We start from the raw sequence: 24135 nt of genomic DNA on the forward strand, positions 1-24135 counted from the left end.
CCACTTAATGTTTTAATGTTTTATGTTAAAGGTATTTTTATATTGTGTATTCTGTTGTGGATTTATATTTTATGTTGTATTTGAGATATTTGGGTTGTATGGTTGCTACTTTGGCCAGGTGTCTCTTGTAAAAGAGACTGTGAAAGAAATAAAGGTAATAATAAAGAAACAATTGGGTTAGTTGGTGACTGGTGATTAAGATGATTGGGTACAAAAGGAGAATCTATAAAGTATCTCAACTTTTTCAGAACTACCGATCAGGTAAATAGTGTTGTTTTCGGTGTATTATGTGCTAGCAAATGATGGCACAATGGTGTGATGGCATAACCACAGTTTGGGTGATTTGTGTCAAACATTCAGGGTGTTACAGCAGAGCTTTGAGTTAACTGACTCACACTGGGTGGCAAATTTCTATTGGACAAAGGCCTGACGCTCATTACCAGTGATGGTCCTCATTGTAAAGGTTGGTTGCAGTTGGCCTGAGTTGATTTTTGCTTTCTGTGCAAGTCTGAGGTCCAGATGTGAAATCAAAGTGGTCACAACAGTAAGTCAACGGGGCTATCTAAAAATATTCAAACTACCACAGTCCAGTGAAGAAGAAGCTCATAAAAGCCTTTCACGGGAGAGTTCAACAAATGTATGACTACACTTCACAATACATCTGATCTGATGAAACACATAATAATGTGAGTAACATTGTGCATTTGCATCTATTGCTGTGCTTTAGTCATAAGTGTCTTTCATTACATGGTGGCATTTAAAGAAGTCAGTGGAATAATCAGCTCATAGAAAATGTATCAAAATATGTGATTACATTTCAAATATTCAGATATGAAAGGAAGCGTATTTATTTATTTAAATGTTAAAAAATAAATAAATGAATAAATAAACAGCTTTTTTTTGCCACTGATGATGAGAAGAGAGGCCATATGAGGATGTCCCTAAAACCTTTCACCTACCTTTGCTGCTAGATCCTCTTTAACATCCTGTCACACCACACAGTCGTTGGTAGAAGCCACGCTGAGTTTGGGCAGGCTCATTATGTTAACCTCAGGGAGGATGTTCAGTTCCATCAGGTGACTGGTCTCACTGTCAAATGTCATCATTTTGTAGTAGTTGGACCACCTGCAGCATAGATACATCAGTCCTCTTGGCCACTTCCATTTCCAGTGCAATACTGACCCAAGGAATATAATCCAAATGTTTTCCCACTGCTCTCATCTCCACAGGAGTAGGGCTCATCTCTGATGCTGTGAGAGAGTTTTAGCGAGTGGCGATAGACTTCTGCAGTTCCAAATCTGCCTTCAAAGCGTATGGCAGGAAAAGCAAGTCTCTTTAACTGCACTAAAATTGGTATGTATTTGCCCAGACATCCAGCCAAGATGATGGTGTTCAACATTAAAGGAGCTGCTCTTTACAGGGACAACACCAAAGTTTTTCAGTGGCTAGCAGAATGAAAGTTACTCATTACAGAGCTGCATCTCCAGTGAAGCACTACACTCGAGCTATGCACACAGAGAAAGTGTTTCGGCTACGTTTTTTAGTCATCCGTCTTAACCGAGTCTGACAGAACAAATACACAGCGAAATAAAGTAGTACACCTGAACAGCTTATGAATCTTCACCAACCAATATGGCGAGAAACATATTTGCAATTTGATCGCAATTTTTCTAACTTGCTCATAGTAAGTATTCCTCTGTGAAACTGAACTCCAAATCACAACACAAGAACACGGGGAAGACTTAAAAACAGATTCTGCTGTAGTTTCTTGCACAGGACAGGTGATCCATACCATCTCACTGAGCATCTAACATACTATCAAGACACAGTAGAAGAATGGACAACTTTGCAAGCCCCCAACAGGACAATAAGTGATATATTCACTATTTCAAAACTATATTTTACATAAGGAATGGTTCTGTTTAATCAGAGTGGGAATTACGTGTCGGTGGATATGCTTATTCATACCCCTGGCCTGGGATTGTTTTTCTTCACTGACTCATACTGACTTTTTGTTTTAAACTACATAAAGAGTACTCTACTTCTTGCACTGTCACTGAATGTGAGCATGTAGATGTAAACAGTGCCCTGCATAATCACCCAGTGTAAACATAATTCCTTGGATTACTGGCCCGGTAACAGTCTTGTCAAGTTGCAGTGGTACAGTCGTTGCATTAGTGGCTTCTTACGCAACGGGGTGAGAGTCCACTCATGTTCTTTTTTTTTTTTTTAAGTGGAACTTAATCAGCAAAGCTGGAAACTATTCAATGACTTCATGATGAAGGAAGAAAACACCTTTCTGGAAGTTCTGCAGAAATAGCTACCCGTCACATTTAACGAAGGCTGACTTGAGTGCGGCTCAGGCTTTGTGCTCACTGTTGATGTAATCCTGTTCACAAAGAGCATCCTTTACTCAAGGTCAGTTGACAACAAGATAGAGCTCCCCTTGCATCTTAGATAGAAGGTCAAACACTTCAGAGATAAAAACGTCGATTTTTGAGAGAGTCCTTAGTTGTTATCTTGTTGACTTACAGGCAGATTCAGCTTTGACATAAAACATTTCAGACTTTCCTTTCCTTGCCTTTTCTCTCATGCTGGCTTGTTTCATCTGAGCAGGAATGAAGAAAACACAGAAAGAAAGACTTTAAACACATAATGCCCTTCTTTTCTGTGGTGATAAGGAACAATTACATTGAAATGGTAACCACGGATTTTGGCTCATTCCTTCCACTGATAATGATGGTTGTGGTTATGATCCTGTCTACAGTCGCTTAGCTGGACCACCACGGGGAATAGTAATCTATTTTTTTAGCCTCTGTGGGCGCAACCCAGCTTGCAGATAAAGCACTTGGCAAGAACTGAACATGAAAGCGTATCTTGCTCTCAGAAACCATGGTAAAACTTGCAGTCTGGCTGACAGTTGTTGTGGCTGATAGCTCGACTCTGCAGCCCCTCTGTTTTGCACTGCAAGAATGACTTTATGACTAATATAATGAAGTTTTTCTATCTTGAAACAACAGTGTCGCTTGACTGTTAATTGAATTATACTCAAATCATCATTCCAGTATTTCAGAGTTGCAAAAGGATTGCACATTATGTCACACATGGTAGTCTTCAGCTTTTACTTAAATGTTTTCACAGCTCATTATTCTGCTTGCTGTTTCTGTTGCCAAGGTTAAAGATTACACTACTATTATTGTCAGAATTAATTATCCTTTTAACAGTGGGAATATGAGGGTCATGGATAGGAATATGTTAGAGTTATGAATAAGTTTTTAAAACAAATTTATTTTGGCAAACAGCGATCTGAGAAAGTCCAACAACAAACAAAGTCTAATGTGGAAAATATTAAATAAATTGGATGGGGACTCAGTAGTTTAAAGTTTCAACCATTTTGAAGACCAATGTTGTAACTTTGGTATTCCCAGACTATCAAACTATCAGACTATCCAGAAAGCAAAGTGTGCCTATTAACATTTAAATTACAATAAATAAATAAGTGAAAATGGATAAAGCCGTTATGAAAAGCACTCTAAATCACCAGGGTGTTGCATAAGAAAAGTGGCTGAAAGCAGCATTTTGTTTAAGTAAGTGCATGTCCACAAGTCTCCCAGTGAGCCACACTGACCAACTGGAAAAAATCAGCAAGCTGCCTCCAGACAAACTGTGGAAAGAGCGAGAACAAAAAAAGTCAAGTAATGTAAGAGACTAAGAACAACAAGGTACGCTCTAGTTATATATATATATATATATATATATATATATATATATATATATATATATATATATACATACAAAAAGAGATACTTAAACACCTGGGAACTAGCTTTTGCTGACACTTCTGTCTGTTTGATGGTCTATCCGTGTGGGTATGCCTTTCAGTGTCTTTGCATAGGCGATATAAAAGCAGCACTAAGGACTAAATATGAAAGGCTGGTGACACTGAAAATAAACTTTTGTCTTGTATGTCATTGTGGTTTAATCAGGTTTTCCAGATTATAAGGTTTATTCTTATAAGATTAAAGTTATAAGTAAAGACATTATAACACAGCATTTACTAATGATGACACACAAAAAAATCCCAAACAGACATTAAATAATGGCATACACAAAATTGGGCACACACAGAGTATGAACGTGATATCTGCTACCCTTTGCTAAAGCAAATACAAATCAAATTCCACTGAAGTTTCTTTATTTTTCATATATTTTTATTCACAATTTCCTGTGTTTTAGAACAAGAGTGTTAGCTATTGCTTGCTTTGGATATATTTAAGGTTTATTTGGAAATTTGATAAAGTATTTAAAGATTATGGACTAAACAAATGCCATTTTTGAAATACGCTGACTCAGGGGCTCTTGTTCTCACAGGGATTATCCCTATTGCTGATTACTGGGATATGGTTAGTTGTTATGTATATACACACTTCATTGTCCTCTCTGATTAAGGTCGCCTAGAGCCAAAACTTGGCAGCAAGGATAAAAGCAGCATTGATCTAAGACTGACTAATAACTTTATCATACTTCATCCTCAGACTGTATTTTTTTGTGATCAAGTATCAGCCTTTGGCTTCAGTCTTCAATAAATAAAGTATTGAAATGTACTCGAGCCCTTAAAAAATCTCATATATATATAAAAAATTTAAAAAAAACTTCGTTATTTAATTAAACTAATTTTTTTAGTGTTTGGGAACATTAAACCCGAGCAAAGTGGTTACTTAGTGAACAATTACACCTACATAATTATGTATGTATACATTTTTGACTGATTCGACACCACAGTTTGGGGTGTGTGGTGATATCTGGAAGTGATCTGATACCAATGCTAAGTCTTTTTTTAATTTTCAAATCAATAAACTGTCATGTTGATGAATATAACAGATGAAAAAAGCCACTGTTCTAAATTTGGACTGTTGCACTAAAATAAATATACCCCTGCCACTTGATGCTGATGATTAGAACAGTTCTCCTCTAACAGTAGAGACGAATGAGAGGCAATGACTAAATTACTACTATGAACGCCAAACAATACACTTCTGAATTGTAATTCACTTGAAAAATCAGCATTTGTGCAAATGGACGCGAGTGTTTAAGTAACATTTGACAAAGTGATAATCAGTCAGACTAAAATATACGTCAGCCACCACCATGAAGTTTGTGAGAAAAAGAATTCAAACAGTGATAACACAAATTATTGGGATTTTCTAACACAGTACAAAAGATGATGTCTGTGGCAGATCTTAGACTAGAGGATAAAAAATATACACTCTCTTAGCAAACAAGTTGAAAACAGAAAAACAGCAGAGGAAGGTAGGGGGAAAAAATGAAATTTCAAAAAGAAAGCAATGGCAGCTTTATGTAGTAGACTTATGGCAGGTAGCAGATGTATTATTTCTCCAGACTTTTTCTCTGTGGTCTATGAAAAAGCCCACACTGCTCTGGAGGAGGTGGATATAGAAATGTGTTTGCCTGGAGGCTACAGTATTGCTTTTCTTAGTAAAAAATCCTTACCTTTGGCTTTTTAAGGACAGCGTTTGAAAAAGAAACTAAAAAGTTCACAGTCTCTTCCGCTTATTTATGAGATGGCGGGAGAAGGACTGAAAAGAATGGTGAGGGACTTCACACGAGGGCAAATTCATTATATATGTCACTCCCATAACATCCTCGTAAACAATTCTTTGATTATTTGCCACAATAACAAATCTAAAGCATTACTGAAAATCCGATATTAAATCCCACAGAAACAAACATTCATCTTGTCTTTATGTTTCCTAGTATCCATGTCACCACCCACACTAAACATGTGCATGCACTCATGACAGAGAAAAGCTGCTTGCATAATAAAATGCCAGCGCTCTCTTTTTTATTAAAGAGTAGACAACGAAGGATGAGATTTAAAATCTGTTGCATTGCCTAAACCGGATATGCAGTGGTCCTCAGTAGATGCACTGTTCCCTTGACAAGCTTAATTATCATCTTATCTGTGCATTTACTGATGAAGATTTTGATCATACTGACAAGTGTTTCATTTGCCCCCTGGTTGAATAGGTAGTGGTACCAGATAACAGCTATTACACTTGGGATCTTACAGTGTAGAAGGAAACCACATCAAATTTGGTTATGATGAAATACAATTTCCCTCAAATGTTAAATTGCCCAAGGTTTTTTTTAATTTAAAATATGACTTTGGACTGCTCATGAATGCTCAAGTTTTTCATGTATTTTGAGACTGTGAATGATATATTTAAATTTTCAATACTAGTGAATGTGGTAGATGCAGAATATTTGTACCTGACTTATTTTGGGAGTTTGTTACATTTGTTGATTATATAAATAAATAAAACTATGCAAGATCTTAGTGTGAATAGATTTTCTTTTGGCTGTTGTGTTTAGATGTAAGAAAAAAAAACATAGTATCTAGTCAGCTAAAGCTGTCATTCAGCTGAGTAATAAAATAATTAATAACTCACCTGCAGTTGTCTCATTTAACAAACTCTCCTTAAACTTAGAAATTAGACATATCAAGTGCATGATGTTACAAAATCATCTGTAAAGATTGCAAACAAGCTGTCTAGAAACGGCTTTTTAAAAATTTGGATTATTACATGCAAATTTTAAGCCAAATTGAGTATTTAAATATTGCATTCTTTCTTTTATTCTTAATTAAAGAATGCAAATCTTCATCAGTCTCAATAGCCTCAATCGAATTACTTTTGCAATGAAGACTTCACGCTAACTTGTGGAGATTTAACCACTAGAGGCGCTGTAGAACACTCTCTTTAAAACTGGTCACACCTGCTTTGGCCATCTGTAATAACTGCAGTGATTATTGGATTATTACATTATATCCCATCATGGGATATTTTAATATTGTATTTTTGTACTTCGTTAAAATTCTGTAAAATTCTGCGTTAATAGGGTCAGTTTAATTACTTTTCTAATGGAGACTTAAAGCTTCCTTGTGGAGATTTCACCACTAGAGGCGCTGTAGAACAATGCATTTAAAAACTGGTCGTTGTGACACAAATAGTTTCTATGGTTAATGCAGAGAGTATAGTCATGCAAATTTATAAACCATATAAAGAAAGAAATGCATACAAAAATAATAAGAAATGTAGATTACAATGTAGATATTAAAACATTGAAATGCATTAAACATAATTTCAAAAAAAAAGAAACATTGGTTAAAACTCAACTGAAATAAATGCCAGAAATGATATGAAAAATACCAGAATACATTTTTACTACACACACTGGAGTTTGTGCCATTCACCTCGACTTTAGTATTTGGATTTTCCTTTAGCAGTTTTATGATTTCTGCTTGAACAGATTAACTGTTAAAGTCGCTTTGTTCCATTTTCATGTGATCTTATGTCAGTTTCCCAATAACCAAACAAGTGACATTACAGTATATCGTTTTACGACGGGTTTCATGATGTCGACCGAGCGGTTACTTGGGTTTACTGTGTAAATGCAATCCTGAGATTACAGCAAACTTTCGCTTTAAGAATCTGTGTTTTTGATTTCGCTCGAGTAGTACATTCAGTTTGGTACTGTGTAAATAAGTGTGATTACAGTGTGTGTCACTTTAAGAGTCAGTCTTCGGATGGCTTCTTGATATTAATAGAGCTGCTGTGTCTTCCTCCTCTGACGTAATGCCCACAGCCTACAGAGAGACAGGCAGAGAGGTCCTGTCACAGCAAAGCGATAACACTAGTCTGAAAAAAAATTACAGATTTTTCAGCTTATCTACTTTTGTTTGCTGTGCCCAGCAAACCCATCCACGGCTGAATAACATAACTATACCTTCGGAATATTGCAATACCTGAGCCAAACTCACTCAGTAATGAGTCGGTATTAGCCTAGTTTCATGTGCTACCGCGAAGCCTTAACTATCTCTCTTTCCCTCTCAGACCAAAGAGGAAAAAAAAGAAAAGAAAGAGAGAGACAGCCAAGACACAGTCACCCCGTCCGACATCATCAACAAACAAAAACCCCACAAAGAGACGAAGCAGCCAGCCAAGCAGCCAGCCAGCCAGCCAGCCACCATCTTAACAGGCTGCTGAAAGAGACACACACAGAGAGAACAGAGGCTAATGCTTATTTTTGATCAACAGGTAAGCAGCACCAAAAGAAACACTTCCAGCACAAATGCACACCATGCATACAGCCCTCTCTGTTGGTGCAGAGGCATTGTAAACGGCAAAAGAAGAAGAGAGAGAGAGTGAGGGAAAGCAAAAAAATGCATCGGCGATGAACGCTTTGGAGTTGTACACGGCGAAATGCATGCTCTCGGACAAGTGGGAAGATGTAACGTGTTCGTCTTAAAAGGGAAGCCGTGTGCGATTAGGAGGCGAAATATCGCTCTGTTAGCTGTTGGTAGTTTTACGACGGGCAGCAGTCGGTTTGCGTCTTATGTAACTAACGGCCTGAGCGGCGTCGGTAAGGAAAGAGGGATCTGCTGAATGAGAGAGAGGGAAAAGAGCAGCACCGCTTTGAATTCACATGGCAATTTACATTTAGGTTAGGACACCCAAACGCCACACAAATACAAATTGGGGGGCTACTGGGGGAACCGCTCTGATTTTAAGACTGAGTTTGAAGCCAGCAACAAGGGGACGTGGAGTGACTTAGTCGCCTCAAGTAGGTTTGTGTATTCTCCTTTCTCAAAGTTTTGTTTCTTGATTTTATTTATTTACGTATGTCGCGTCAAGTCACGTTAAATGACACCGATTTCCTAGAAGCCAGTGACTTGGAGTGATTTATTTATTTTTGTGTCAGCACAGGGTAACTCTTGTAAAACTGCACGCTTACCTCTTGGTTATTTTCATTGATAACTTTTTTTTTCATTGCTATTCTGACTGCAAACTTGATACTCAAGTTCAGATTTCTTGCTTCTCTGAATGACGCACGTCGCAGAGACACAGAGACGGACAGAGAGAGGGGGGAAAAGGGGGTTTTGAAGCCCGAAAGATGAACGCAGTTAACTTGCTTGTTGTTTTCTGGACTTAAAGCGGAAAGAAGCGTGAGTCCACATCACAGAGATTGCGTTTATCAACCGGTTCAAAGACCGTTTGGCGCTGTTTGTTTGTTTGTTTGTTCTTATGTTGTTTGTTTTGCACCTCTTTCATTGTTAGGAAACTCGCGAGCGCATGGTGGATGTGAATTGTCGTAAAGGATACCCCCCCCCCCACTCCTCCTCCTCCTCCTCTAACCCCCCCATCATCCTCTCTCTTATCAACTTTTGAAGAAAACAAGTGCCTCTTAGCTCAAATCTTTGCGAATTTATTGGTTTCCTCGCTGTTGGACGTTTCACGAGTGATGCCGGGAAGGCATGAGTTGCATTTCCACTTAACTTTGAAAAAGTTTCCCCCCCCTCTCTTTCTCTCTCGCTCTTCAGTCGTAAGAAACTGTGATGTTCCTTTGAGATAAGGGGAGCTGGGTAGGCATGACAACTCTGTGGGGAGAGCAGAGTATGTGAAGCCAGCACAATGAGGCACACACTGCAAGGAAGCTTTTTACATAGTCCTTCAGCAGAGTTCTCCAGTTCTGGCCCCCAAAGAACCCCTTCTGCGTGGAGCAACTTTTATTCAGCAGATAACCTCAGTGGGCTTTTTTTTTTTCACCCCCCCCCCCCACTTCTTTTTCCTTAAAGAAAAGCAAGACCCTGAGACTTAACTGTGACACTTGTTCACAGCTGTCTGAGGTTACACTTTGTTTTTTATGAAGCAATTAATTTATTCATTGGGCCCTTTCAAAATTGTCCCACAGCCCTTTAAATGTAGCTCCATGGCATTTCAGCGTTAAGCAGAAAATGCTTAAAAGCCACTGCAAAGACTTTAAAAAGCAATTTCAAGTTGATATCTTGAGTTTTTATTTGTATCTTAAATGCCCAACTTCTTGGCCACGACACGGTGGAAAAGTTTCACAGTCGTTTCCCTTCAACTCAAAACTGTGTGGACCGTTTGAGGGGGAAAAAAGTAAAATAATACAACTTGTGAAACTTTTAAGGTTTAGTTTGCATTTCCCGCAGCAGTCTGACACACGGCTGATTCTGAAACTTCGAATATTGAGCATTTGTTTGGACTTCTTCAGCAGAAAAGCCGTTCCTTCATGCACGAGCGATTGGCAGCATCGTAAGTCACACGTATTCTGTAAGATATGGGATTATGACAGATTATTTTTACTTTGGGGGGAAAAAAAGTACATTAATGTGATTTAATCAGCTTCATGGGTAACATTTTCTAGCAGTGCTTTCACATCTGCTTTCCAGTGCATGCATGCATAACATTGGTGTTTTTTTTAACAGTTCCACAAATTCCAGTATGCGCAATCAAGTTTGTCTTCTGCTCTTTATTATAGTGAAAAAGTCTGAATGGGACGATTCAGTTAGTTTTATCACAGCACATAAATAAACTTGGATGAAGTGATTTTTATCAGAAAAGAAATCCTACTTTAAATCTTTTTTAAAGATGAAGGTAACATTTTTATGCCATATTGTGTCACTATATCTTTTTTGCTTTAGATCCGCTACACTTCAGCTTTGGGTATAGTCGCTGCAGACAGTCCAACCCCCCCCCCCCCCCCCCCCCAAAAAGAAAAACAAAAAACGTGTTCCTATAACCGAAGACATCGTGCATGTAATGAGTCCCTGTCAAACTTTTTATAACTTCAACCAATGTTCTGTAAAATTAGTTAAAACACTTTATCCGCCGATGTGTCAATCCAGCTCCGTAACGTTAAAACATTTTCCGCTCTCCAGACACTGGATATTATTGTATCGTACAGCTTTGTTCATAGCCGCTATTAAATGTCAAAACAGTTGAGAACTTCCTAAAGAGAACCCCCCCTGCTTGTAAAACTCATTCCCGTGTGTGTGAGACAGAGCGGGAGACAGCGCAGCACTTTTTCCTGTGCGTCTGTATGTGCTGTGGAGACAGCCGTGGCTTCGCTCATATGGCTGCAATATGTGAAGTCTCTCTGTGGTGGAACTCGCAACAGAGAAAGTTTGTAGAGACGGGGAGAGAGAGGGAGAGAGAGAGAGCACACATGGAGCGAGGGAAGTCAGAAATGTCCTGTTCAACTAGCTGGAATGTATCTCCTGTGTTTTATTGATGGTTTGATGTTCTGTAAGACATGAGGAACAACTGTAGTGATTTTGTGGGCTGCCATGCATTTGTCTTTGGTCGTTTCAAAGCGGTGCCGCATTACATGGGGGGAAAAAAGGCCAGTGCGAAATGGAGTGTAAAGGGAGACTTTAACTTAGAGCAAGTGGGTTTTTTTGAAGTAGTGATTAAACTGGTAGACGTGTGATTGATTTTGTTGATCCAGGGAAGCTGTACAAACCTGACGCGGCTGTGAATTTTCCAAAGTAAAATCGACAATCTTGCCTACCCTAAAAAACGTTAATAGGATTGATGCAAGTTTGTAAAACTTTCAGCGAAGCCCCCGCTGTTTCTCCTCTACAGTAAAAGCTTTTCGGGGGGAAGTAAAGTATGTTTGCCTAACGCTGAGGTCTAACACTACTAAAGGGAATGCAGTGTAATAATTTGACCTCTAATCCGTTGTTGCTGTCTCTCTCCTTCTGGTCCGGACTGATGTGCGTCCTTTCTCCGAGCTTTTGCGGCATTTTGTTAAACTGTACATCATAACTAACAAAGAGCTGATTGTAGTAATTTGTAATTGTAATTGTAGTTTTGTTTTAATATTGAATAGTTTAAAAAATAGATGTTGACCTGTTGACCACTACGAATCAGTCTGTGAGAACACTTTTTCTTTCACTTTTTGCAAATTTTAAAAAAATAAGGAAACTCTTTCTTAAATACTTTATGGCAAATGTTGAACTACTCCCAACATTCACTGTTTCCAATAGCAGGAAAAGATAGCATCTATTAGAGATTCAGTCGTTATTCATCTCGAGCCTGCCTGCAGTTCATTTAAAGGAAACATCCATTTGTCACTGATAGTTTACTTAAAGAAAAACAAGGCTTTCTGTAAGGCTTCTGGCTCTTTGGCTCAGAGTTCTCTAGCTAGCACATTTTTTTTGTTTTGTTTTTTTTTTATTAACAAGTCTTCTGTTTTGCTCATATCCTCAGGACACAATTGTTTTTAAATTATTTTACTGTGTGTGCATATTTTGGGTCTATTATTGCTTATATTCAGTGCTTGCAGCATTGGTTATATTCTCTTATTCTCTCGTTGCATTTACTGGAAGTCAGTCTGGAAAAGAGTGTCTGCTAAATGCCCAAAATGTCATCCCCACTCTGTCTGTGGTTACTGCAGTCTTGTTTAGGCTTGACTTTGTCTCTAATGTCTTTGGTCTATTTTAGACTTTTAAGTCTGTCTTTTTAGACCGCCTGCTTCAGATAACGAGCACATGGTCTTGGTTTAGGGTGAAATGATTCTTTTTTTCTCTCTTAGTATTTAGATTTATTTGGGGGTGGGGTGGAGGGGGGATACGAATCCTAAATATGGGGCATTTTTGCCTTCCTTTGATCTAAGATAATAAAAATCCTTCTGCCACGTTACTGTAAAGACCGATGAAGTAGTGGGGCAGAAGATTAAGACGTGTACCCGCCGAAAGTAGTGATAAAGCAGCAGTACAGCCCTGTGGTTATAAAGGCTTTCCTGTTTCCAAAAGACGCGTAACTTTTAAACTCACCGACACCATGCGAATTCCCGTGCATCACTTAAATGTCTCAACTGTGCCGTAGACAGCAGTTGTTCTAAATCTGTCTTTCCCATGATCAGACTTTAATTACGAAACCCATCTTTGGCTTGTTAGTTGTGTCAGGGCAGTTGGTAAATGAAACCTACAGGTTGAGTGAGTGGCGAGCCCTGCCTGCTTTGACTCAGCAGTATCACACTGATGCCTCCCATACACCCGTGCGTTCAGATATCAATCACATTTCATTTGAGCGTCAAAGTTGTGCAAAACGCTGTGGAACATTTGATCCAACCCTTTGATAAATGAAGTTCTAAACAAGTTCCAAGTTAAAAAACAAAGAGCTCACATGCTGCTCTATAAAATATGTACATCAAGTATGGAACATTGTTAATTTTATTCCACAAAAGTTGTTGAACATTTCAGATGTTGGAGAGATTTGACCTTATGCTTTACTCATACAGACAGTCATTGTGTGGCTTGAAAATGCTGCCTTGACTTCTACCTTTTCTCGAGGTTTACAGCAGGCGCTCCCATTGGTTTGAAGAAAAAAAAAGTTGACAGCCATATGTCATTAAGAGAGAATTGTAGCCTATAAACAGCTGTCAGTGATGCTCTGGAGAATAAGTAAAGAGCCTGGAAGTCTGATCAGGTTTACTTGAATGAAAAAGACCTTAATGTGTTTTAAATCTTGGTCCCTCAAAGACCTTTGATAACTCTGCAAAACAAGATAGGAGCAAAATGTCTTTTATTGGGACTTGCATATTCCATCAAGCTATGTACACTCTTGTGTTAAAAGTTAATATGGTAGATTTTTGTAGTTTCCTTGAGAAAGCAACCAAATAGTTTCACATGTGAAAGTTGCATAAAAGTCCAGAAAGGGTGAAAGGTGACAATTACCTGTTGCAATCAACAAAGAATAAAAGTTGTAATTGCAGTGAATCATCAGTGAGCTGTCCCTTGCAAAACCAGTTTCTCCTTGGCTCTTACTGTAGTGGCTCTACGATACTTGCTGCTGTCATTGCATTTCATTTACATTCGTCATTTTCTTTTGCTAACTTGATTTATTAGCGCGCAATGTGAAAAAGCAACCCGGGCCGATTTGACATAGGGTCAAGAGCGAGACGATCCATCACAGGAAACGTGCAGGTTGAGGCGTTTGTAGGTGTTTTTAGGTTTATCTCATTGTATGCACATATTAGAGGACACATTATGTAAAGCTTTGCTGCTAGTCTGTATCTTGACACTAACAGAGAGATCAGGAAGAGAGGATACGGTCTAATCACTTAAAATGTGGAAACTCACATGCTTCACGTAAAATAGTGCATTTCTATAAAATCCTTAATTTCTGTATAAAAATGTAAAGTTAAGTATACCTCAAACAGTCACCATTGTATAAGGGACAGAGTAGAGACATCCATACTGTAATACACTGATTTAAATGTAAACATCAATTTAATTTCAAAAAGTAAGTACATGTTGTCTGCATTTAGACTTACTTTGCTGGATGATTTTGATCGTTGCAAACTTCAATTGCAAACATCACAAATACAACATTACGAGTGCGTTTCTTTACTGTTTTTCTTAACGGTCTTAAGTAACGAGCATGGCTCCGTCTGTAATTTCTTGCCGTTTTCACACAGCACCCAGCAGGCAGACAGCGAAAATTAACTATGGAAATTGTGACAGTGGCATAAGTGGCAGGAATCTGAATGTGATTTATGTTGTAAGCTTCTTTGTGTTGAAGCTGAAGCGGCTGTGCAACACGCAGATGGAGGGTGCTGTACCATTTTTCTCAAGTACTGTATGCGTAATTCAGTGAGACTTTTCTCAAGTAGAAGAAGTGTCTTTTTTTTTTTAAATCAAGGAAGCTGCTTGGAAACGAGTTATCTTGCTCCGAAGGGAGGAAAGATTGATTGTGAATGAGAAGTCATTCTATATATTTTTTCATGGCTGTAAATAAGAACAAAATCCACCTGTTTTGTAGTAAGAAATTGTAAGATCAAGCTTTTTCCAGTGTTCAGGGTTGGAGATTTGCTTTCTCTTAACAAGTTCTAAAGTGGGCGGCACATTTGTGTTACAATAACTGTATTTCATGTCTCATCAGTTTTTAGTTTAGTACAATCTGGGCTAATTCGACAGATAATTTTCTGCGTGATAACTACAGTATTTTTGATGTGGTTGTTGACTGTTTACTGTTCACTATATAGTTTTAATATGGCATCCGTTCCTGCAGCATATCTTTGCACATCTTCGCATGCTTGGCCTGCAGTATCAATAAACATTCATCTCCAGACAGTTCAGCGTTGTTGATAGATAGCTATCAGTTATTGTAGGAGCCCACTGGCGCTTATCTTCTCCTCTTGAGGTCAGATCTATCTCATTCGCTGCATGGCTATGATTGAATTGACTCACTGATTGTTTATTTCTACACTGAAGGTTAACTGTCTGCTCTGTCAACAGTCAAATCAAGAACCTGCACAACATGTACGCACAGCTTAGATTTCTTAGCTCTTGAAGTGCCTCTTTCTGTTTCATTATCTCCAAATCTCTGCCTCCTATTTTTACTGTAATGCAAGACAAGAAGGACTGTTAGTGTCATGTGTGCCCAATCATCCTGTAATCACTGTCAAAACACTTAATTTACTTGCTTGAAGATTGCGTTTAACTTTCACTTCAGCTGACATTTGTTTGCTCTTGTGCGCTCTCTCATTCGCAATCGTGATTCTTTTGAGGTTTGATGAGGCACACTTTTCTGTGGCAGCGTTTGACGCTCGATCCAGTGCTTGTCTTGTAGTCATACAACAGTACTGCCGCCTAATGCCTGTTTATTTTATGGATGGGTGTAATTGTATGTGTGATGTACTCTTAAGCTCTCATTGCATTGACATATGCTTACAGTTTCAAGTCTGTCCAATATAAAAATTGCCATTTTGTTATATGTGAATCTGTAGTTTCTCTTCTGTGATTATCTGCAGCCAAGCAGTTTGTTTACCTTGAGAGTGTTTGCATGTCCTTGTTACTACTATAGACCTGCTGAGGAACAAACTTTACTTCTACTGTCTTAAAACTATCGGCTTGTCTCTCTCCCCTCTCCTCTCTGCACACACACACACACACACACACACACACACGCGCGTACAGCCCCATTAGTATTGTAGTCTGGGATCAGACTAAAACATCTGGTGGCTGAGTAACTTTTCAAAGTAGTCTTTGTCCTCACTCTGGTGCATGTATGCGTGTGTCTCTCACTGTGCGCTTTTCTCTGCGTGGTTGTGTGTTAGAAGGGGCAGACTTTTTATGGCGTCCCGTCAAATTAAAACTATGATTTAAGCGACTAACATTGTTTTTTTCATTAAAGCACATAGCCACACGTTGCTTCTCCTGATTTATTTTTTCTCGTTCTTTTCTTCTGCCTGTGGCCGTGTGGACTATTTAGTCTGTAGAAAATAAAGATGAGGGAATACGGATTAGGAGTGGAACTGTAATTCTGCTGTAACTGTATTTCATGAAGGGCCAGTCTAGCCTGGCCTGATGTGTTATTTTATTCATGTATCCCTGGCTGGTTGCCCTATAACAGAAGGCAGCAAGAAGCACAGGGAGATATGACACCCTTTCAACTTGCTTCTGGTCTGGCTTGACATTTCTGAAAGAAGCAGAAAAATGAAGTTAGACATAGCTAACTGCCTCACCTGTTCTCTGCAGGATGGTGCTGGGCTTGGTTTTTGATATTGTAAAGTAATTGTGCGATAGCAGCTTTGGGCTTTAGAGGGTACACCCCTGCAGACAGTTAGAGCAGATGCCCTCAGGGCTTCTCTTCAAGCCACATAAACGTTGAAAAGGCAGGGACTAATCTTCTCTCCCAGCAGTGAAGAGTGCTTAATCAGCACATTTGAAGGTGTTGTAGCTTGTTCTGGTACAAGGACTTTTTAAATGTATGAAATCTAATGCAGTAAATTGTTTGAGTTAAAATGAAACACTTGACTTTGGGCACCAAGCCACAACCTTTTGGCTGATGTACTCCCTCCCTCCATTTGGAATTTTATATCTGTGGGGTAGCAGGGTTGTCTTGTGGCTGTTTGACAATGTTGAATGGTTAATGGTTAGATATAGCCATTGAACATGCTTTGTGGTTAATGGCTTTAAATGATGTGATCTAAGAATAATATTGTTTTAAAGGGATTTCGGGCTGATGTAAAATTGGGTATCGTGTATCATGCAATAGGGATTGGTACCAGCTATTACTATTTTGGATAGTAATGGAATGGATAGTTAGCACTCTTTATTGATACCAAAATTCTAAAATTCTAAAAATGTAACAGTATTTTTTTTTGACTGTAAGTACCATAGTCAATGTAAGTACTGAATAGAATTTTGAAAAAAATGTATAAAAATACTAATGAATACTAAATTTAGCTATTTAGCTATTAGCAATTGCCTGATAACAACATTAGCCATCTGCTAATTTATTATTAATGTAGCATCTGGTGGCAGTGGCTAATTATTAAAATGATGAAATTCTGAGCTAGGTAACAAGTGTTATCACTCCTGCCTGTCTGTAATGTGGACAGACAGTATTCATTTAACAGGATAACGCAACTATTCATAGTTCAGTAGGCCGAAGATGAGAAAAGTCTACTAGCAGCTAAACAGGAACGCGGTAGCTGAACTTAGCAATTGTATTTGGTAAGTTAGCAACAGAAATATGGTGCCGAGTAGGGCTGGGCCATATTATACCGTTCACGGTAATACCGGTATAATGTTAGGCAACGATAGGAAAATGAAATATCGCGATAGAATGGGAGTAAAACGCGCATGCGCAGTGCCTTTGTTTTCATACGCACATGGCCGATTGTTGAGTGAAACAGATGAACCAGAATTGGTTTGTAAAAATGGTGCAACTTCAGTGATGTGGAACTGGTTTGGTGTTTGTCCGTCAGATACACGACAAAGCACATTTTTTTGCAGAACATGCAAGCGGCCGTTGTTATTGTCATATTTGTCGGACTAAGATGCTCTTAAATCTGGGAGTAATCTGGGTCCTAAACTCCGTATGCTTCAGGTCAAACGAACACTGCAGCATCACTTAGAGTTAAAAACTGTCTAAATTCTTTCATCTTTAATAAAACGATCAGCATTGCTGCTTTACCAGGTGTAACTATAAAGTTTAACTTCCAGGCATCCATGAAAACAAAAGTTATTACATTTAACGGAGTTAGAAGTTAGCAGGAAGCTAGCGGAAGTTAGCTCGCTAGTTTCGCTAGTTACCTAAGCATGATATAGCATGTTCTGACGGAGAGATTTCTGAAAAAAATCAAACGTGCAGCTCTGCTATCACTTCCAACATAAATGAAGACAGGAAACTAAACAGCATTGACGTTTGTAGGGTTACTGAAGTTGGGCTAGCTGGTATATAATGATGTGCTACGTGATCGCTAGCGACACAGCTATGTTAGCATAACATAAACAGTGAAGCTGGAGGACGAACACTAACACTTTTCCACTTATAAAAGTTAACGTGAAGGTTCTTCATGGTTAGAGACAAATGCAATCGCATGGCAGGATACTGTAAACGGACCAAACTTCAGTCAGGAGAACAACTGAGATAATCCATCCACAATACGAGGTTAGTCATTAATATACTGCAACAACATGGGAATAGAGCAGCTGCCAGAGAATTCAACATTAATGAATCAATGGTACAGAAGTGGAGGAAGCAAGAAGAATGAGTTTAATAAAGTTTGATTTATCTGACTGCTTTGTTTCGCTTAATGTGCCTTATAATCCCGTGCACCTTATGGTCCGAAAAATGCGTACTGCACACTGCAGTTTAATGTTGCAAAGCACCTCTTTTTAACTTCAGTGGATATTATACATGGTTATGCTCAGGATATGTCAGCCCATTTCTACTGGAAATGCCTTTTGGTTAAACTTTCAGCAAGGAATTTGCATTTGCACTGTTACATTTTTATAAAGCTTTAATGTACATAAAAACCAGCTTCTTGTTTAAGTGAAAATAAATGGAAGGTTGTCTTTTTGCGCTAGTAATGTTGTGGAATTGTATTTTGTCTCGCATCAATTATATCGTCGGTTATATCGTTATCGCAAATTTTCAAATATATATCGTGATAAATATTTTTGGCCATATCGCCCTGCTCTAGTGCCGAGTCACCAGAAGTGTAGAAAATAAACAGGGAATTAGATGAATAAATTTGCAGTACTGCACAAGTATTGTTTTAATTTTTTTTTTTAAATGTATACCTATAAATTGGCTGTGAATATAAAAAACTTGAAACAGTTCAGTGACTTTCTATAACACAGTTTTCATCGTTTCCGTCGAACAAACAACAACTAAAAAAATGAAACCCCCCCCCAGCAAAATGAAATAACCTTAGTGCCTGCAGTTTCACTATTAAATTATACTGTTACCTTGAGTGCAGAAAAAATTCAGTAAAAGTTATTGTGAATGCAAATAGCAAGTCGTATTGTTAAAGAAGAAAAAGGTTATCAGTTTAATTAACGTCACCTAACGATGAACCTGTGCTCAAATGCAAGATTATTGCGTTTACTGTGGAAGTAACCTAAATGGATTGTTTTCTCAGGGCTCACCTTTGGGTCCCAAACAAGTATTTGAAATGCAAAGAGAATTTGTTACCATCAGCATGTTTCTCCTTATGGATAAATGGTATTTGTGATGGTCAGCATAAACATATATGTCTGTATCTGCAACATTCCTGTACTCCCCTTTCAAAGATCTGATATTTTTCATTGGCAGCTTTTTCTTTTTCTTTGTTTCTTTAAAAAAAGGCTTGTCATTGATAAGCTGTGTGTAATAGTGTGTTTTTGAAGTATCTGCAGTGTGTTTGAAGAAGTGGATGAACGGATAGATGGATGATGGAGGGAGGGAGGTGGTTCTTTTTTGAAATGGAAATTAAGGGGGCACACATCTGGGGGTCTTTGAGACTTTTGTGAAGGGAGACGAAGAGGTGGGTGTCAGAGGCCCACAGTCAGAAGTGTGTGGATATATGTGTGGATGCAGTAAGTGGGGGGTTGGTGTGATAAAGAATGGACAGAGAAAGGGATAGTTTCTCATTTTTTGTGGTAGGAAAGAGTTTATAAGGAAAATAGGATAGCGAGGGTGTCTGCCTGTCTGTGTTGGACAGTGGTTTGGTCCTCATAGAATGATGGATGGATGAATGGACACACTGATGGCGAAAGGAAAGGAAATAAAAGGAGGCTGCGATGGACATTAATAGAGAAGGAGATGAAGCTCAATATGTACAGCAACAATAGAATAGAGATAGAATAAGAAGAGAAATGGAAAGGAGGAAAGAAGGATGAACAACAGAAAGATAGATGGGGACTGTTTTGCATAGGCAGGAGGAGGAAGGGGGAAAAGTGGGGCGAGAAAGGGGGCAAAAGATCACTTACTGTGGTTGAAAACTTTACGGCTGACAGTTAAATTTTCTTCAGGCCAATGTGTGTGAGTTGCGGTGGGTGGAAAAGCACAGTGGGGGGCATGGCGTTTGTTCTGAAACATGGCTTTTGGGCTTTTTAGTGCTTCACACACAAGTTGTCCTCTCCCTTTTCTTTACAGGCTGATTTCATCTAGCTGTGAGAATCTCTCTCTCGCCTCCACTCTCTCTTTCGCTCTTTTTCGCCCCTCCCTTTTGCTCTTTTAGAAAAGTCAGTGAGTCAGTGAAATGATCAGATTCCCATGTGCCACATAAAAAAAAATGTCAGTTTAATGCGTGAACTACCTTCTTTGGGAGGAGGTTTACAAAATCAGGATGAATGTTGGGCGATGAGAGATTTGTAATCTCTTCAAGTGGCCACTCCCTTCGCTGCTATGTATTCTTTCAGTTAACATCTGTGTAAAACTTGCTCTTTCTGATACTTGATATCCATTTGATGTGTCAGATTACCCAACACCCCAGTTTTTTTTGTCTGTTCTACATTATGATAAAGATTTTTTTTTTTTAAATAGTAAAAATGTACCTTATCTTTAGAGGTACGTAAATCAGCTTAAACACTGAAGCCATGTTATAAAGGTTAACATAAAACAAAGTTCTCTTGATTTGTTTCCTAAATATATTCTTGTTGCAGTCGAGTGGATTTACACCGTGGACTGACAGCTTCACTTAAAATATAAGATGATAAAGCAAGGAGTTACAGAGATTTAAAATGTCCCTTCTGAATAACACTTAGGAAGGAGGCAACTGTGACAGTGTCTGATTTACAGATTATTATGGAGGAGATAGAGAAAGCAAAGAGAATTGAGAAAACCAGCATGAGGACTAGGAGGTGATAGAACAGCAGAGAGAAGTTAGGAGCATTGCAATGATGTTGAAACTCATTAGAGATCATCTTTGAAGATGTGTCGAATATCGGCACCACAAGAAAGTACAGCCATTTGTGCACTGAGAAAATCCTTTTGAATAGTTTCTGTTAAATGATGAGAAAAGTTTGCCTGTTGTACATGAACCTCCCTGCTGTACTAGTTAGTGCTGGTTTGGGTTACCTGTTTGGTGTCACACCTGTTGTGGTTAAAAGAATCTGTCTGTAGCATTTTTCATGCTTTAAAACAGATGGTAACATAACTTAATAATGTCATCATAAATGTTGTCTTTTATAGTCTGTTAGAGCTCAGTCTAGAAAACAGTCAGCAACCCACGGTTGACAGGGAAAATTGTATACTCCCGGTGTTGGCTCCTGGAAGTTGGGGTGATGTGTGATGCCAAAAACCTCCTTGGGATTGCTTTGGTCGCTAGCAGATAGCTGTCATTTGCAAATTTTCATCCAAGAACCTGCCAAAGATTGGTGAAACTTGAAAAAGTGTGACGCTAACGGAAAATGTTTGCCTTTGAAAGTGCCTCGCCATTTGCGGGTGAGTTTCAAAAGGCACAAATTTTACTTTGAAGGCAAACGGTCTCCATTTCCATTTTGTGTTGCACTTTTCACAGTGGCACCATTGTTCCTAGACTAGTTAGCAACTGTTTGCAGACATGTCAGGATTTTTCACACAAACTACCGCCACTGTGGCAATATGCGAGTGGCTAAAGCAATCCCAAGCAGGTTTTTGTGTAGCACTGCGTACCACTCTGTGACCTGTTTCAAGTAGCGACTGTCAACAACCGCTTGCTAACCTTTGAGATATACATCTTTTTCCCTTGCAACACATTGTTGCCAGAGGGCTGCCAACCGTCCTGTAGGCCTGTGTGATTTTCTTTGTCAAGGGTGGAATTTTCTGTGACAATTATAGCAATGATATATTTGTGCTATGTCCTGAGTGTCTATGTCAGTGCCAATCTTCTGCTCCACCATAGCGCCACCAGTAAGAGGCACTAGCTAATATTATCTTGGAAAGCCCATTAATCTTGCTGTCAGCATAAACAAGTAATACAGGCTTCAAAACAAACTCCATATAAGGTAAAAGAAAATTATAATTTTTTTCAACTTTGTGATCAAGAGCATTGGCAAGGAAGGGATGGGGCTTAGCCAGCTTAGCCAATTTATGCCTTAGAGAACACTCAAAATAAAGTCAGTTTTAAACAGTGAAGTCTGTTTATTCTGGAATTTTACCAAAATTTGGGGAAAACTAGGAACCTTTGCTTTGGGGATCAATACAGAATTTATAGCTTGTGTCAGCTAATGCTAGCTTGCTTTTAATATATTTGAGCAGTCATGCACATTAACAGAACTGGTCTGATTGCTCATTTGGCTTATAGGTATGTATTTATCATTGTCCTTTAGACCGATTCCACCTCTAACACATTGCACGACCAGGGACAACTGCAGTTTTTCAGTGATAACAACAGTTTACTAGAGTTTATGCAGATAACTTTAATGTGACTAAATTGATAACGACCAGCTGAGTTGATTAATGCGTTGTGAGGAAAAGATGGTAAAAAGAGGGGCACTCTTATTAGTATGTTTAAAATTTTTACCAAGTGCTTTTTAAATGTGGTTTGCTGAATCTGAATTGTTAACCTCAGCTATGTAAGGCGATGATATGACTCTAAGGCAGTACGTCACTTTTTCTATCTCTTTGCAAATGAACACTGCATCACTGAAAATGTAACCTTGCTGCAGTCTAAGAAAATGAAAGATGCTTTGGCCTTCAGTGGAGATCAGTTTTTGCACCCTCATACACGCATGATATCAAAGGTAAGTTAATACAGCATCTCTTAGACACTGAAAAAAAGATTCATTAAAGATGTTTTTACTGCAGTGAAAATTATCCCGTATAAAAAATTACAGCAAGCCATTATGAGAAGTTGATTATACTTGTTTTTGAGATTCGATTAAAGCCCTTTTTTTCTTTTAATTGAGCCCAGCCCTGGATTGACATCACTGACAGTCTTCCAGTCTTGCTTCCCGATACTGCTCAATGGAGAAACGCTGCTTCACTTGGCCAGCTTGTAGATAGAAGGGCTCTGGAAAGGAATATAATGTCAACATTGTGGGTTGAAAATGTTCCGTTGTGTGTACGTGTGTGCGTCTTAAGTTTGTCCAGACATTTTTCCCGGCCGCTTGCAGGAAACGTCCGATTCTCCAGCAGTGGAAATATTGTGTGTGTGTGTGTGTGTGTGGTTGTCTTTGTGTGCATGTGTGTGTATTCCTGAGAGACAGAGTGTTGAATAGCGAATGTGGCGCAGTGCGTGCATGATCTAGTGTATTTGTCTGTTTCAGTTTGTGGATGTGAGTGTGTATGACTGATGTAATATTTGAGCCTACCCAGACAGACAAACCAAACCAAGGCACACACACACAAACACAAGCATGCATGGGTGTGGGCGTGTACTCAAAATCATCAGATATGTCTGGCAGACTTCGGCAGGCTCGTGGAATGCATGTGTGTAATGCGTGTGTGTTTCTGGCAGAGCTGTAGTTTGTTTTCCGTATTTTGGGGGAAAAGACAGCTAGGCAAGAGTCAACAATCAACTTGTTGATTTATGCAGCTACTAGTTCCTTCCATTACGCCTACAACTACCACTGAAGCAGAGTTTGTTCTCCATTATTTTTGATGTATGAGAGTCTTAGCTGTGGAGAGCAAGGTCAGAATCAACAGTCCCCTGTTGATTTATGCATCTCCCGGTTTCCTGCTACTATCGTACATCAAGGTGGGACATTAGCACTGTCCACGAGGCAAATGTGGATACTCATTTGACTGTGGTTGGTAAGTTTGTCTCCTCTACCAGCCTCAACTGCAGTTAACTAGTAATTAGTTGAGCTTTCTCTTTTCTTGTTTTCTAAGATGTAGCAGATTAATTTGCTCAGCAGTTTCAAAACCACTTGTAACACTATGTAGTAAAGTATAGTTTTCTTTATATTAATAGTGTTACTGGTGGCAACGGTGATGCTGTTTTAGACTAATTTCCAAACCCCACAGGAAGAAGTGGACTAATATCAGTCCTACAACTGTTTATTTATCCACTCAGGGGGAACCTATGTATCACAGGAAAGCTGTG

At 38.8% G+C, this 24135-nt stretch overlaps 1 protein-coding gene across 3 annotated transcripts in view; it reads left to right on the plus strand.

Moving 5' to 3' along the window:
- The first annotated feature begins 7649 nt into the window (after window positions 1-7649).
- The window catches only part of trps1 (trichorhinophalangeal syndrome I), a 124268-nt gene continuing 107782 nt past the window's right edge, over window positions 7650-24135 (plus strand). Inside the window, exon 1 of one of the 3 annotated variants that reach the window (XM_086279671.1) lies at window positions 7650-8117. The gene's annotated coding sequence lies outside the window, so the exon portion shown is untranslated. Of the gene's footprint in view, window positions 8118-8141; window positions 8648-24135 lie in introns of those variants that run through there. The other 2 variants (XM_086279672.1, XM_086279673.1) reach the window with 2 other exon arrangements.

This window comes from Aulonocara sp. 'chitande type north' Nkhata Bay, linkage group LG22 (assembly GCF_057382095.1).
Source record: "Aulonocara sp. 'chitande type north' Nkhata Bay isolate Kocher_YH1m ecotype deep benthic linkage group LG22, A_spYH_male_GT1.1, whole genome shotgun sequence".
NCBI lineage: Eukaryota > Metazoa > Chordata > Actinopteri > Cichliformes > Cichlidae > Aulonocara > Aulonocara sp. 'chitande type north' Nkhata Bay.